The sequence below is a fragment of the Plecotus auritus genome, assembly GCF_963455305.1.
Source record: "Plecotus auritus genome assembly, chromosome: 1".
In the NCBI taxonomy this organism is placed as follows: domain Eukaryota; kingdom Metazoa; phylum Chordata; class Mammalia; order Chiroptera; family Vespertilionidae; genus Plecotus; species Plecotus auritus.
Window position 1 is genome coordinate 189,662,124 of NC_137770.1, and position 16,660 is coordinate 189,678,783.

Sequence of the window (16,660 nt, forward strand, 5' to 3'; positions counted from 1 at the left end):
ATAGGGGTGATCAGGGCTGGCCAGCCGGGGTTGCAGGGAGGGAGTAAGGGAGGTTGACCCACTGTGGGAGGTTGGCTGTGGGAGCATACTGATGACCAGACAGTTCCTGCATTGAGTGTCTTCCCCCTGGTGGTCAGTGCACATCATAGCTACCAGCCAGTTTGTTCATCTGGTCATAATGGTCACTTAGGCTTTTATATATATAGTAGAGGCCTGGTGCACAGAATCGTGCACTGGTGGGGCCCCTTGGCCTGGCCTACTCCCTTTCACAATCCAGAACGCTCAATGGATGTTGGATTGCTGGTTTCAGCCCCATCCCCACAGTCCAGGCCAAGGGACCCCATTGGTACACAAATTTGTGCACCGGGCCTCTAGTATGCATATAAGATCTTTGCTTAATCTCTTCCCGCCCTCCCCCTTCCCACCTTCCCTCTGAGATTTATTAGTCTGTTCATCTGTTCCATGGTTCCATGCCTGTCCATTGAGCATATGCCCCCTGGTGGTCAGTGCGCATCATAGCTACTGGTCAAATGGTCATTTGGTCACTTAGGCTTATATAAATATACTAGAGGCCCGGTGCATGAAATTCGTGCACGGGGGGGTGTCCCTCAGCCCAGCCTGCACCCTCTCCAATCTGGGACCCCTCGAGGGATGTGTGACTGCCCGTTTAGGCCCGATCCTACTAGGATCGGGCCTAAACGGGCAGTCGGACATCCCTCTCACAATCTAGGACTGCTGGCTCCCAACTGCTTGCCTGTCTGCCTTCCTGATTGCCCCTAACCGCTTCTTCCTGCCAGCCTGATCACCCCCTAACCACTCCCCTGCCAGCCTATTGATGCCTAACTGCTCCCCTGCCAACCTGTTTGCCCCTAACTTCCCTCCCCTGCAGGCCTGGTCTCCCCCAACTGCTCTCCCCTGCAGAACTGGGTCCCCCCCAACTGCCCTTCCCTGCAGGCCAGGTTGCCCCCAACTTCCCTCCTCTGCCAGCCTGGTCACCCCTAACTGCCCTCCCCTGCAGGCTTGATCCCCCCCAACTGTCCTCCCTTGCAGGCCTGGTCCCTCCTAACTGCCCTCCCCTGCTGGCCATCTTGTGGCGGCCATCTTGTGTCCACATGGGGGCAGCCATCTTTGACTACATGGGGACAGCAATCTTGTGTGTTGGAATGATAGTAAATTTGCATATTACTCTTTTATTAGATAGGATATATATATATATATATATATACACACACACACACACACACATATATATATATATATACATATATATATATGTATATATATATATACACGCACACACACACACACACACACACACACACACACACACACTGCACTGAGTGGCCAGATAATTATGACCACCTGACGTTTGTAGGCAAATTAAGTATCAATGCTGATCAAGTTCATCCTATCATGTTGATGGCATATCCCAATGGAGATGGCTTCTTCCAACAAGACAATGTGCCATGCCATGGTACTCATATTGTGCAGGAGTGGTTTCAAGAACATGAGGGAGACTTTACCTTGCTTAGGTGGCCCCACAATCACCAGATCTCAATCCAATTGAGCATTTGTGGGACGAAGTTAAAAGAGCCATCAAGCAGCTGGTTCCACAACCATCAAATCTCACAGAACTGGACAGTGTTATTAATCAGGCATGGTGTCAGATTACTCGCATCACCTTTCAGCATCTCCTGGAGTCAATGCCAGGAAGAATCGCCACAGTATTGTAGACAAAAGGTGGCCCAACGAAGTACTGATGGGGTGGTCATAATAATCTGGCCACTCGGTATATATATATATATATATATATATATATATATATATATATATATATATATATATATGATCCTTGGAAGGATGGTGCCTTGGAAATGTGTAGGACACACCTATATTCCCATGTCTGGAGGATTTTAGACAAGTTTATGTGTAATTCTTACTGAGCCACTAACTTGTTAGGACTAGAAGTATGACCTTCCACATAGATTTCAGCCTAGACTCTGCCACTTGTTAATGGTGTGAACTGAAGCCCCTTAGAGCTTCCCTTTCCTTATTTGCAAAATGAGGCTAATAGGACTTATATCATAGGATTATGTAAGGTTGTATACGGATTGAAATGCAAAATGTAGTGTATAACACATATTGGATGCTCAATAAATTCTGGTTCTCTTTCTTCCTCCCAGGCCCAAACCAACACACACACACACACACTCACAAACATGTGTGCACACCCACACCCACAGACATAAAAAGAGCTGGTGACAACTCTCTGATCTCGAAAAAAGGTTATTCTCTATTCTGGTCTGGTACTGATTGTTTTTCTAAGTGAGCATTATGTTTATCTGTTTTTCATCACTTCAGTATTATATCAAGACATTGGGTAAATTCTACAGAGTTTTGTTTTCTCCCAACAGCTTTTTAAAATATCTGGGCCTATGCCCTTGTTCCCATAGGAATGGCTTCTCTTTCTGTTTGTTAATTTCTCTTTCTTGCATGCTGTGACTGATAATCTTTACTATCACAAAAAGGGAATGGTGTTTTAAACCTCTTTTGGTCAGAAAGAATAACTGAATAGTGTTTAAATTGAACACAGAAGTCTCTCTACCCCTGACTAAGATATGGACTTCATGACACAATTTCCTCGGGTTACTACAGTTCAGGGGATTATCTTGTGTCACTACATCTGAGACATATGATGTAGCCTGTTCAACAGTCAAATGTCTCGTGTTCACCATGGGACTATACTTTTTTGTAAGATACTAGCATCATCTTTTGTGTGTAAACCATCTTTTTTTGTAAGATGGTTTAAGAATTTCTTCATGTAAATCTTGGTGATTAAGCATGCTGAGCCTGACCTGTGTGTTTTAGTGTGGCTGAACTCTTTAGAACATGGGACAAGATCTTATAGAACCTGGGTCATGAATAAGCTGTGAGATTTGGATACGTTAATTTCACCCTTAGCCTCAATTTCCTTATATCTAAGTAAAATGAGGGTATTGGTTCAATGATTACAATCTTGCAGTTAGAAATTAGCAGTCTTAAGAGAGAAACCAAGATGGCGGCATAGGTAAGCACCTAAACTGCTGCCTCGCACAACAATTTCAAAACTACAACTAAAAGACAGAACGGACACCATCCAGAACCACAGGAAAGCTGGCTGAGTGAAAATTCTACAACTAGAAGGAAAGAGAAAAGCTCACAGAGAATTGGAGGTACCGGAAAGGGTCTTTGTGCGCGCAGAGAGGAAGGGTGGCTGACAGCCTGGCTGACTTTCTCTGGTGGAAGGGGGAAGGAAGCCCCCGACTGCACTGAACCCCAGTTCTGACTGCACTGAACCCCAGTCCTGGACCCAGGCTCATACAGGGGGAGTCTGGTCTGTCAGGTAGAGAGAAAGGCACCTGGAGGCTCAGAGACCCGTGGGAGACCAGGGAGAGCCCCGGCGGGCAGGGGTCTGGAGGCGCGTGTGCCAGTGTGCACAAAGGCTGCGGAGGTTGCCACAGGCTTTCCCTAGCAGAAGGGAGTCAGAAGCTCCTGACTGCACTGAACCCCAGTTCTGACTGCACTGAACCTCAGTTCCAGGCGAGCCCCTGGGGACCCACACTCTTACGGGGGGAATCTGGACTCTCGGGCTGAGACTCGGGAGCCGGGGAAGACAAAGGTCTGGAGGCGCGGGCGTGCCAGTGCGCACAAAGGCTGCAGAGGTTGCCACAGGCTTTCCCTAGTGGAAGGGAGTCAGAAGCTCCTGACTGCACTGAGCCCCAGTTCTGACTGCACTGAACCCCAGTTCCAGGCGAGCCCCTGGGGACACACGCTCTTGTGGGGGGAATCTGGACTCTCGGGCGGAGACTTGGGAGCCGGGGAAGGCAGAGGTCTGAAAGTGCGCGCGCACGCAAGGGCAAGGCAGACTGGAAGCCAAGACTGTCTGCTCCGCCCTAAGACTCCACCCCATCCAAGTTGAGCACAGAGGCTATTGCAATTTGGCAAGTCTAATCCTATAAGGCAGTCTCCAGCACCGAACTTCTCCCAGTGTAGACACAGCTGATCCTTACAGCCAACTAAGCCCCTCCACCCAGCCAACCTCCACAGCCCCCATCAGTCTGGATCACCGGCCAGGCCAAGGGACCCCACCCATGCACAAATTTATGCACTGGGCCTCTAGTATCTAATAAAACTTTGTTTCAAAAATGAAGGCATAACAGACTTCCACAAAACTGAGATAATTTGTTGTTAGAAATCCACCTTACAAAAGATACTAAAGGAAGTTCTTCAAGCTGGAAGGAAGTGATCCTAGACAGTAATTCAATTCTACATGAAAAAAACAAAGAACACCAGTAAAGGTAACTATAAAAGACATTAAAAATGCATATTGCTTTTCCTCTCTACTTCTCTGGCCTGGAGGTCAATTCCTCCCAGTGATACCAACAACAATCAAGACTTAACTACAACAAGGCTGTACACACAGTCCACAAAGGGGTGCACCAAGAGTGTCCACCTCAGGTTAACGGGGGAGGACGACCCACTGGGCCATATAGGAAACCTAGCACACAAATCTACCCTACCAACTCAGGGAAGCAGTGAAAATGCGGCGTCAAAGAAACAGATCACAAACGAAAAAAATGGAGGAAAACAAATGAATGGATATAGAATTCAAAACCATGGTTATAAGGCTTTTCAAGAATATCCTAGAAAAGGCCGATAAATATAACGAGACCCTCGAAGATATGAAAAAGGACCAACTAGAAATTAAACATACACTGACTGAAATAAAAAATATTATACAGAGACCCAACGACAGACTAGAGGAACACAAGAATCAAGTCAAAGAATTGAAATACAAAGAAGCAAAAAACACTCAACCGAAAAAGCAAAAAGAAAAAAAAATCCAAAAAGTTGAAGATAGTGTAAGAAGACTCTGGGACAACTTCAAGCGTACCAACATCAGAATTATGGGGGTGCCAGAAGAAGAGAGAGAGCAAGATACTGAAAACCTATTTGAAGAAATAATGACTGAAAACGTCTCCAACCTGGTGAAAGAAATAGACTTACAAGTCCAGGAAGCCCACAGAACCCCAAACAAAAGGAATCCAAAGAGGACCACACCAAGACACATCATAATTAAAATGCCAAGAGCAAAAGACAAAGAGAGAATCTTAAAAGCAGCAAGAGAAAAACAGTTAATTACCTACAAGGGAGTACCCATACGATTGTCAGCTGATTTCTCAACAGAAACTATGCAGGCCAGATGGGAGTGGCAAGAAATTTTCAAAGTGATGAATAGCAAGAACCTACAACCAAGATTACTCTACCCAGCAAAGCTATCATTCAGAATTGAAGGGCAGATAAAGAGCTTCACAGATAAGAAAAAGCTAAAGGAGTTCATCACCACCAAACCAGTATTACATGAAATGCTGAAGGGTATTCTTTAAGAAGAGGAGGAAGAAGAAAAAAGTAAAGAGAAAAATTATGAACAACAAATACATATCTATCAACAAGTGAACCTAAAAATCAAGTGAATTAAAAACCTGAGGAACAGAATAATCTGGTGAATATAATAGAATCAGGGGCATAGAAAGGGAGTGGACTGATAATTCTCAGGGGGAAAGGGATATGGGGGGGTTCAGGAAGAGACTGGACAAAAATCATACACCTATGGATGAGGACAGTGAGGGGAAGGTAAGGGCAGAAGGTGGAGTGGGAACTGGGTGGAGGGGAGCTATGGGGGGGGGGGAAGGAGAAACAATTATAATAATCTGAATAAAGATTTATTTAAAAAAAATAAAAATAAAAAACAAAAACAGAAAAAAAAGAAATTAGCAGTCTTGATATGTAGACCATTTGCTATTTATAGAAATGAACAATATGCTTTTTTCTTCCCTTTTGAAAATTGCTGCTGACAAGCACAGTGGTTTGAGCGTTTTGTTTCAAGTATTTATTGTGCATCTGGTAGGAAGCAGAGCTTGGGAGCCTACAAAGTAATTACCAAGTCTCCAGTCTCTAGCAGCCAATAGTTAGTTGTGTGTGTGTGTGTGTGTGTGTGTGTGTGTGTGTGTGTGTGTGTGTGTGTTAGTGATGGCAATGGGATAAAGGGAATGTCATTTGCAAGATTTGATGAGTAATTGCCATTAACTGAAGTTCAAGTTAGATATTTTAAATCTAAAATGTAAAATTTATCTGACAAAGGACCTTTTCTACTTAGTGGCATGAATAATTACACTTAGTATGCATAGGAGGGGAATGGTTATTGAATCTAGAGCTAGGGACACTTAATTTGGAGAGAGGTTGACTTTTCAGGGACATAAAATCTTCAAATATTTGAACATACCTGTCTGTGTCTATAAATGAATAAACTTGTTCAGTTTGGCTCCAGAGAACATACATAGGATTAGTAGGAGTTAGATTCTGGTTTGATTTAATAAAGAATTTTATCAGAGTTAGAGCTATTTATTAATGGGTTGTCTTCCTTGTGAAGGTGTAGAAACTGATAGTTTTTAAGCAAAAGCTAGCTGAATAATATACCTTAAGGATGTTGTATTTTACATAAAATTTTACATATTTGTGGAATGTTGGATTAAATGAAATTTTAACTTTTCTTCCCATTCTAAATTTAGGTAGTTTTTTTTTTGTTGCATTGCAAACATTATTTACAGTTATCACACTTTTCAACAGAAAATCTGCTCCTACAAAGTGACTAAGTTAGTCTTATATTTAGAGTTGGAATCCGTTATCTCTTCAACTATTAACATGTAGGCAAGAACTGAGTCTCAGATGGAGCCACAGTGAAGATGTCTGGCTCTACAGCCAAAATATGAATCTAAAATTCTGGCTAGGTATGCTGGATTAATACATGTTAACACCCACAAAAAGAGTATCTGAAAGTTTGAACTCTTCTCTAAATACAAAACTGTAGACACATGTCTTAGTTTATTTGGGCTGCTATAACAAAATATGATAGACTGGGTGGCTTATAAACAACAGATATTTATGTCTCACAGTTTTGGAAGCTGGGAAGATCAACGTGCCAGTAGATTTGATGTCATCCAATTTATGAGGACTCTGTATTCATGACCTACTCACCTTCCAAAGGCCCCACCTCCATATATTATCTCATTGGGCATTAAGATTTCAACATATGATTTTTTGAGGGGAATTGTGGGTCAAATAGTTAGTCCTAGTTATTGGTTGTATTCTGTAGACTGTTTTAGCTATGGGCATGTGAAATTCTATATTATGGACAGGGTACATCTAGGATTTGCTGGGCCTTAAGTTTATAAGAAAGTTTTAAGAAAAATCACAAATATAAAATAAAGAAAATTATTTTTTAGAATAAAATAAGTTACATGAGGGAGGGTAAGGATAAATAGGTGAAACCCGGAGGACTTTTAGGGCAGTGAAAATGCTCTGTGATGATACCATAATGATGGATACATTTTTCCAAACCCATACAATGTACAACACCAAGAATGAGCTATAATATAAACTATAGGTTTGGAGAGATAATGATATGTCAATGTAGGCTCATCAATTGTAACAAATACACCACTCTAGTGGAAGATGTTGATAATGGTGGAGGCTGTGGGTGTGGGTGGTGAAGGGAAACCTCTTTACCTTACCTTCAATTTTGCTGTGAACCTAAAACTACTCTACAAAACTAAAGCCTTAATAAAAAAAAAATTATTTGAAAAAAGTTACGATAACTTGCAAATTGTTAAATAGCTCGCAAATACCACAGAATCATAAAATCCAGAAAAATAATAATTTTATTAATGAATTGATATAATACTTCTTTTTACTATGTTTTTAGCTGCATACTTTTTGAACATGTCTTCATATGACAATTACTTGGTAATATCATTACTTATAGAGAAAACAGTACAATTCAGTCTCTCTCATCATAGTTGGTCAAAATGTATCTTTTATTACTGATAGTTTAGAAAATATTTTTCGGCTTCACAATTCATTACTGATGATGTCATATATATATTTAGAAATTATTGTCAAATTTGGGATAACTCTTTCTAGTTTCTTTTATATATGAGCTGTACTAGTTGAAAAAGTTGTTCACAGACTACCTTCTGGATTCATGTAGTATTTCATACCTTGCTGTGTTGTTTTTTTATCACTACCTTTGTACCTACATACTTTGAGTGTCAGGCAGTGTTCTAATTGGCAATCATACCTATACTAGGAAAAGTTGCAGTGACTTAAATACATAAATGACTTTGAAGCATATAATAACACACTGAACCCAAATAAATACATTCCTAACTTAATTTCCCCTTAGTCGGATCCCAAAATGTTTGTAATCACTTCCATTCTACCTGATGTAAGGGGCAGTTGATGTAAAAGAGGCTGGAGTATAAAGTGGTTTTAACCCTAGAAAATTGGAATGTAAGCTGCATAAGACTTACTCTTTTAAACCTTATACAGGGTGGGGCAAAAGTAGGTTTACAGTTGTGAGTGCACAAAACACAGTGTTTACTCTTGTATTATCCTTTATTAATTAGTGGATTACTAGTGGCCCATTGCATAAAATTTGTGCACTGGTAGGGTCCCTAGCAGTTGCTGGCTGCTGGCTGCTGTCCTGGTTCACTGGCTGGGGCCTCCCTCCCTTCCCCTGGCCGGCCCCGCCCCCTGGTCAAACTCCCAGATGAACTTCAGGTCAAGGGGACAATTTGCATATTACGCTTTTATTATATAGGATTTTTCATACAAACAACTGTAAACCTACTTTTGCCCCACCCTGTATTATTTTTAAGTTAAAGGAATCAAAATTGAGATTAAGTGCAGAAATAGTAGAGGCAATGTTTTGCTGAACTACATGACAAAATAAATCAGTTTGACTTCATAATCTTAAAAATGAATTTTTGATGCTTATTATAGTCAATCAAAAGTTTCAAAAGTCATATATGCTATGTACCTTCAATAAATAAATTTACTTGTTTAGGTGCATTTCCCAATACAAAAAAAAGAGAGTATTCTGCTTGAGTTTTCTTTTCAGCAGTCAATAGAAGGTAATATAAAGTCATTATAAGGATAGTTACTATAATAGTCAATATTTTAACTCAACATGGAGCAGCAATACAATTACTAAAGAATTGTATCCAAGTCTTATTGAAGTATGAAGGATTATTTAAGTTGCTTATTAACTCATTATTTGAGACCTTTATGGGCTAGAATAGTACCTTGTTTTCTAACTAGAGGCAGAAGAAAAATGAGGTGACCGAATGGAGTTAAGATCTAGGTTAGTATTCCATTACGCTTATATTTGATAATCCCTTTTTGATCCAATACACTTTAATTTATTTCCTTACTCTTAGAAAATATTGTTGACTGTGTTTCCCAAGTTAATATTTCAGTCTTATTTAATAATTTTTTAATCCTCACCATGGGATTTTTTTCCCATTGATTTTTAGAGAGAGTGGAAGGAAGGGAGGAAAGGAGAGAGAGAAACATGGATGTGAGAGAAACATCAGTTGGTTGCCTCTACACGCATCCTGGGGTTGAACTTGGAACCCAGGTATGTGCCCTTGACCAGGAATCAAACCCACTACCTACCCTTCAGTACTGAGGCTGACACTTTAACCACTGAGTAACACAGGCCAGTATATTTTGATAGTCAATGTCAGCATTTATGTAAAATTCTATTTGTATTGTCTCATAAACAACATGACTTAAAAATATTTAGTGGCAAGCTAAACACTTTTTAACATTAAAATTTTACATTAGTTACTGACCTATAAACAGGATTTATGCTAAAACAATTGACTAATTGCATTTTTTGGCACAACATCTTGCCAGTAACTTGATCATAAAATTGTGGAATTTCCTTTTTTTCTCATTTTCTACCTTAAAACTTCAATAAAGCTATAGTTTATGATATAAACTGGAAAAGAATTATAGCTTTGTTTTAAAAATACAGTGACTAGTACAGATGCTAAGATAAATCTGTAGCTAAGTAGGTATTTCCCTAACTATGCTGTTCAAAACTAACATATGAGTTTGGATTTTATTAAATCCTCAAATGCAATACCACATTCTACAGTGATAATTCTTTATGATTACTATTTTCTATATTTCTACTTGACTGCTAAACTTCCTGTATGCCTGTTAAGTTAGATAATAAAAATAAAACAAGCAAAAATATCCATTAGATTTTGCTTGTATGTGTTTTCGATGATCAAATTGAAGCTAAATGAACTCTCAATGAAAAATTTTATTTCTGGAAGAAGTGATGCATTTGATTTGATATTAGTACATTATTTTCAATAAATCTTCAAATCCACAAGGGCCTACAAATCTATAATTTGTCATCATTGCTCTGTTCCTGACCACCTGCATGTATTAACTTTCCTCCTTACAAAGCTTGGATGTTCTGTCTCATATTATAACCTATTCTCTAAATAAACTCTCAACTATCTTCTTCTTTCTTCCTTCCTGGCAAAACTCAAATTCTGGTTAAGTCGAACTCCTCTGCACCAAGACAGATGAACATGGCTGGATAGAAAAACACTGAATTGTTTTGACTGTTCATGGCTACATTTAAGACCAACAAGATGAAGTGGGCCTTTGTTACTGCCCAGGGTCTCTAGTCCATTTACATTCCTACCATCAGGTGACAATTTTATCCCTTTACTTTCCCCTCCAAACTTTTACCTCTTCTCCAGCTAATGATGATGCTTTCTATTTTACTGCAAAACTAAAAGCCAACATAAATGAACATCCACAAGCTCCCCTCCACCACCATATCTACCTATATACTGGCATCTGAACCCATTTAATCTACTTTCCCGTGTTGCTATGCACAGTGTTTTACCTCATGTAAACTAATACCTACACTTTGCATCTAGACCCCACTCCCTTTCACCACTTCCACCAATTATCCTCTTTTCCATCCTACATATTTCCTTAACATTAGACCTTTCCATTATCATCTAGTATTTTCTTCTCTCATTTTGGACATATTTCTAGTTTGTATTTTATTTCTCTTCCTTGTATTCCCCAATATTTGAGTATAAGAAACTTGTACATTTTTTCATCTATCACAATAAATATTAGCCAGTTTTTGCTTAACTTTGTAACATATGACATGATCTATTAACATTTAAATTGAACTTTCTTCTATGATGTCTTTTACTTTATCCAAATAAAAATATCCAATAAGTAAAAATAAAGATATGGTAGAAGATCAGTAAATATTTGCTGAGTGAATAAAGAGAGAACTATGTAATAGTCTTACGTGAACTTGATTTTCAATGAGTATCAGTTCATCAGTTCAAATTAAAAAAAGAAATGCTGCAATAGAATTCCATTTCCTTATAGTGCTTAGCCAAAAGACAGAGGTATTATTTTTATAACGCCAGAAGAAACAGAATAGAAGTGGTCAGATGGTTTCACTTATGTATTAGTATGGTGTTCCAGAATAAGATGATTAATAAAAAATGCTTAGGCAGATGTGTGCACGCATGCACACACACAAGCATACATACATACACAATGCTTTCATTTTTACCAATGACAGAAAGAACATTTGTGAGAAGAGAATTGTACTGTTAAAGTGAATCTTGTACATTGTGACCTTCCTCTAAACTCAGGGTGCCTCACAAAAGAGAACATAAATACATCTTTTTTCCATTTTGGTGCTTATGAATGTTGGGTACCTTGTGTTCCTAAACTGAGTACACATGATACCGCAAAAGCAGGATGCAGTGGGAGGGCTGCTAAAACCAGCTGGTCAGGAAATCCATTTGAGGTTAGTAAACAGGCTGTTAATGACATCAACTAACAGGAAGAAGTGAAGAGTACAAGAGGTGGGTATACTTGATTTAGGAGTAAAATCAATACTTGTCTTTGATTGGAGGGGTACTTTTTTTTTCATAGCTGTGCAAAGAAATCCCATTGTGTAGTCTCAAAATGCCAATTTTCTATCACAGTTTAAAATTCTCAGGGACATAGGCTATCTGAGAAGAATACTATATAGACCAAACCTCGTCTGAACAATCATGTTTGTTTTAAACTAACAAGAACTATAAACACTTGCAGAATTTGCTATCTATTTATCTGGCTTTACCACATTTCTTAAATAAATTAGTCTTATAAAAAACAATTTCATGATTTTTTCTATGGTTTTTGCTTTTAGTATTTACTGGAAGCTCAATTTGGTTTCTGTTATAAACACAAAGAGTAAAGCTTCAAAAGGAGAGAAATTGACCCCAAGAGCACTCCTGTACAAATTGTTTTGTGGGTTATTTAACCATTCTGTGCCTCAGTTTCCTTAGCTCTAGTTCACCAAATATCTATAAAAATACCGCAAGTTAATATTTCTATCTGTCCAGAAAATAAATGCAAATTGTAGTCATTATCATGACGTTATTTTTCTATTATCACTCTCTCAGTTATCTAAATAAATGTTACTTAACTATTTGTTGATGGAATGTATAAATGAATGAAAGAATGAATTAATGGTAAGATTACAATCAGAAAGGCTGAAATCTTAGTGTAATGGCTTGCAAATATGTATAGTTTCTACTTTAAAAATAGGGAAATTGTAGAAAATTCTAATAAGTTCCAGAATTTTTTGTTACATATTTATAACAAAAATGTCTTACCTTTCATTTTAAAATAATTTTAATGTGTGGAAAAGTTGCAAGAATAGTAAAAATAGCTATAACAAGACTATAATAATACTCACTTCATATGGTTTTGGTGAGGATCAAGTGAGTCTAAAATGTTAAGAACTATAGAAGCAAATGAGTGGAAGAAAAACTTCTTAGAACTAATAAATACTGATGGTTATTAAACTTTGTTTCGTTTGTTTTTTACTTGAACAATAAGAGTGATAAGAGTGCCTAACTTATAAGATTATTGCATGCATAAAAGTTAGAAACCCAGGGTTTTTCCAGCTTAAATTAATAGCAGCTCAAGGATGAAACCCAATCTTGGTTTCTAGGATTACTGGAAAAACACTACAGTAAAATCAAAATGACTTATGTATAGTTCTCTCTCCTTTTGTGTTTTTACCATTTATTTATTTTTATTCTTTAATAGTCACCATGATGTACATGACAGCCCTAGGACTTACTATTATTATTATTTTTAATTTATCATTATTGTTGAAGTATTACAGATGTTCCCCCTCCCCCCCCCCCCCGCCCCCTTAGCCCTCTCCTCCTCTTCCTTAGGCCTTTTCCCCAATCCCCCCTCTTCCCTAGGCCTTTACCCCACCATTGTCTGGGTGCATGGGTTTTGCGTATATGCATATACATTCTTTGGTAATTCCTTCCTGCTCCCACTCCTCCCCCTCGCACCCCACCCATTTCCCTTTGAGAATCCTCAGTCTGTTGCATGCTTCCAGGTCTCTGGAGCTATTTTGTTTGTAAATTTATTTTGTTCATTATATTCCACATATAAGCAAGATCATGTGAGATTTGATAGTTCTCTTTTGAGCTAGTGTCAACAATTATATCAACTGTTCCCATTTTGGATTTACCTAGGCTTCAAATCAACAGTGAGGATGAATCTAGTTGATTTTGCTAAAGTGAACCTGATAAATGATTTGATATTAGGAAAATATTTACTGGAGAAAGTCACATTGTTGCTATATAAAAATACTAATAAAATTTTGGTAAAAAACAAAACAAAACCCAGTCCATTTTCAAACTGGAGTCTTTGTGCCTCAGGGTGGGCAGGGAGGGGTGCAGGGCAGTGGGCCAGGAGTGCTCAAGCCCCATGATAAACATTGCAGGTCTTCCTGGAACTCACATTTCAAGTCAAGATTGAAATGTTGATGGGAAAATGAGATTTTATATTAAAACAAACATGGATACATATGGAATTAAAATACAGATTTTATATGAATTTAAAGATGAAGCATAACACTTACATACTTTAAAACTATTTGACTCATGTTTATAAAATTCTGAGAGCTATAAATTCACTCTGCTCTACTATTAGGAGTACTTCAATCATCTATTAGTTTACTTGTTTAACAAGTACTTATGTAGGGTCAACTATATGCCAGACGCTAAACTATACTCACAATGCTGAGGTGAACAAGACTCTCATTGCAGCATATTTACAATACCCAACACATGAAAATAAACTAAGTGTTCATTGATGGCTGAATTGTTAAAGAAAATGTATATTTTCCCTGGCCAGTGTCGCTCAGTGGTTAGAGTGTTGGCCTGTGCACCAAAGGGACGTGGATTTCCAGTCAAGGGCACGTAACCTGAGTTGCAGGTCTGATCTCTGGCCCCAGTTGGAGTACTTGCGGAAGGCAACCAATCAATGTGTCTCTCTCACATTGATGTTTCTCTTTCTCCCTTTCACACTATCTAAAATCAATGGAAAAATATCCTCAAGTGATTAACAAAAAACAAACAAAATAAAACAAAAAAAGAAAATGTATATATAATGGAATATTATTCAGCCATATAAAAAAAGTAAATCCAGCCGAAACCAGTTTGGCTCAGTGGATAGAGCGTCGGCCTGTGGACTGAAGGGTCCCGGGTTTGATTCCGGTCAAGGGCATGTACCTTGGTTGCAGGCACGTCCCCAGTGGGAGATGTGCGGGAGGCAGCTGATCGATGATTCTCTCTCATCGATGTTTCTAGCTCTCTATCCCTCTCCCTTCCTCTCTGTAAACAATCAATAAAATATATTAAAAAAAAAAAGTAAATCCTGCCATTTGTGACATGAATGGATTTTGAGGGCATTCTGTTAAGTGAAGTCAAATAGAGAAAGACAAATAGTGTATGATTTACATGTGGAATAAAAAATAACTGAACTCGTCGATACAGAGAACAGATTGGTTTTTGCCAGAAATGAAGGTCAGGGGAGCAGGAGGATGGTTAAAGGTAGTCAGATGTCCAAACTCCCATTTATAAATAAGTAAGTTTTGGGGATGTAATGCACAGCATGGTGACTATAATTAACAATACTGTATTCTTGAAAGTTCCTACAAGAGTAGATCTTAAAAGTTCTCATCATAAGAAAAATATTTGTAATTCTGTATTAACTCTACTTGTGGTCATCATTTTGTAATATATATGTATATTAAATACTTATGTCATACACCTTAATATAATTTTGAATGTCAATTACATCTCAATAATCCTGGGGGAAAATGGTGCCCAAGACTCATTGGCTTCTGCCCTCATGGGACTTACAATCAAGCAGTGGTACAAGTTTTGTTTTTGTTTTTTAAGTGAACCTAACTTAATTTTCATAACAACTTTATGAAGTTTTATAAGTTATTTTCATTAATACTGTTATAATCAAGAGTTTTCTGATAAGGACTCAAATTAAGCAGGATTCTCAGACACAAAATAATATGGCCGTGATAGCCCAATTTAGATATAATGAGACTGAGGATGGTGAAGTATGAATTGGAAAGAAGCACACATTAATGCAAAGAGACCATGTAAGGGGCAGTCTGTAGTACATGTGACAACATGGTAATGGAATGGAGTTAGACTTGGTTTGTATTTGAGTCACGGCACCAAAATAAATAAATAAATAAATAAATAAATAAATAAATAAATAAATAAATAAATAAATAAATAAATAAATAGAGTTAGAATTTAGTGGATCGGGAAATATACGTTGAAGGTAAATATAAGCCATCTTCATGGTTGTATAAGGGGAGGAGATGCGAAAAGAGTAAAACTGAGTTTCCTTCTAAACTTGAACAAATGGGTATTTAAGGGAAAGATTGGAGGAGGGCAATTTAACATTAAGAGGGAAATCAAAGATTTGTTGCTTGGGGCCTATTAATTTTCAGGTATTTCCGAGTCATCAAGTTAGAGGTGTTCAACAGACAGTTATATCTGTGTGTCAGGAGCTTTGAGAAATATATTTTAGCTATAGATAATGTTTTGGCATTTGTGTAACACAGCATTATTTTAAGATAGCTGCTCAGTTTAAACTTTTGTCTCCTTTAGCTTTTATAATGCCCTCTTCCTAACATTTAAATTTCTGGAAATAAATGTTTAGCAATTACAAATATAATTTCATTTAACAAACATGTAGGAGATACAGAGCCAAATCTGTCAGGATTTGGGTCATTAAGGAGCAAAACAACCATAAGGAGCACAACAACTTGGAGGACAGAAAAAACAAAAGCAATAAAAGGCAATATATAAGTATGCCATAATGATGGTACAAATACAAACTGTTGCAGAGTTCAATTTCATCAATATTAGCATGGGGAAGTGAATAAAGATAAATAGTACACAAAGAGGGCCAGAGTAGTAACGGAAAGAAGTGCAGGGGGGCATAAATAATAGCTAATACACATACCTGTTGGGAGATGTTTGGGGCCATTCAGACTGGGAGGGCATTCATAAAGCCAGAGCCTTGTGCTGGGGCAGCCTTGGAGCAAGAGAGTAGGCCCCTGGGCCTGGCAATGACGTTTATTCCTGTCATAACTGTATGTCCTACGGGCAGGAACCATTTGTGATTCTTGTGGGTCACTTAATGGGTCTAGTCAATTTTGCAGGTGTCAAGACATAGTAGCAAACTGTGAGCCAAAGGGGCATCTTATTATCTTTAGTTTGTTAATTTTAGACAGCACATTCTTACTACAAGGCCAACTTTAGTTACTGTTTCAGGGTAGTTACTTGAACAAATTAAGGTGATGTGCTCAATAAACTTCAACTCCATA

At 38.2% G+C, this 16,660-nt stretch overlaps 1 protein-coding gene across 28 annotated transcripts in view; it reads left to right on the top strand.

Moving 5' to 3' along the window:
• The window catches only part of MAPK10 (mitogen-activated protein kinase 10), a 313,508-nt gene that overhangs the window by 194,798 nt on the left and 102,050 nt on the right, over positions 1 to 16,660 (top strand). The window lies entirely within an intron of this gene.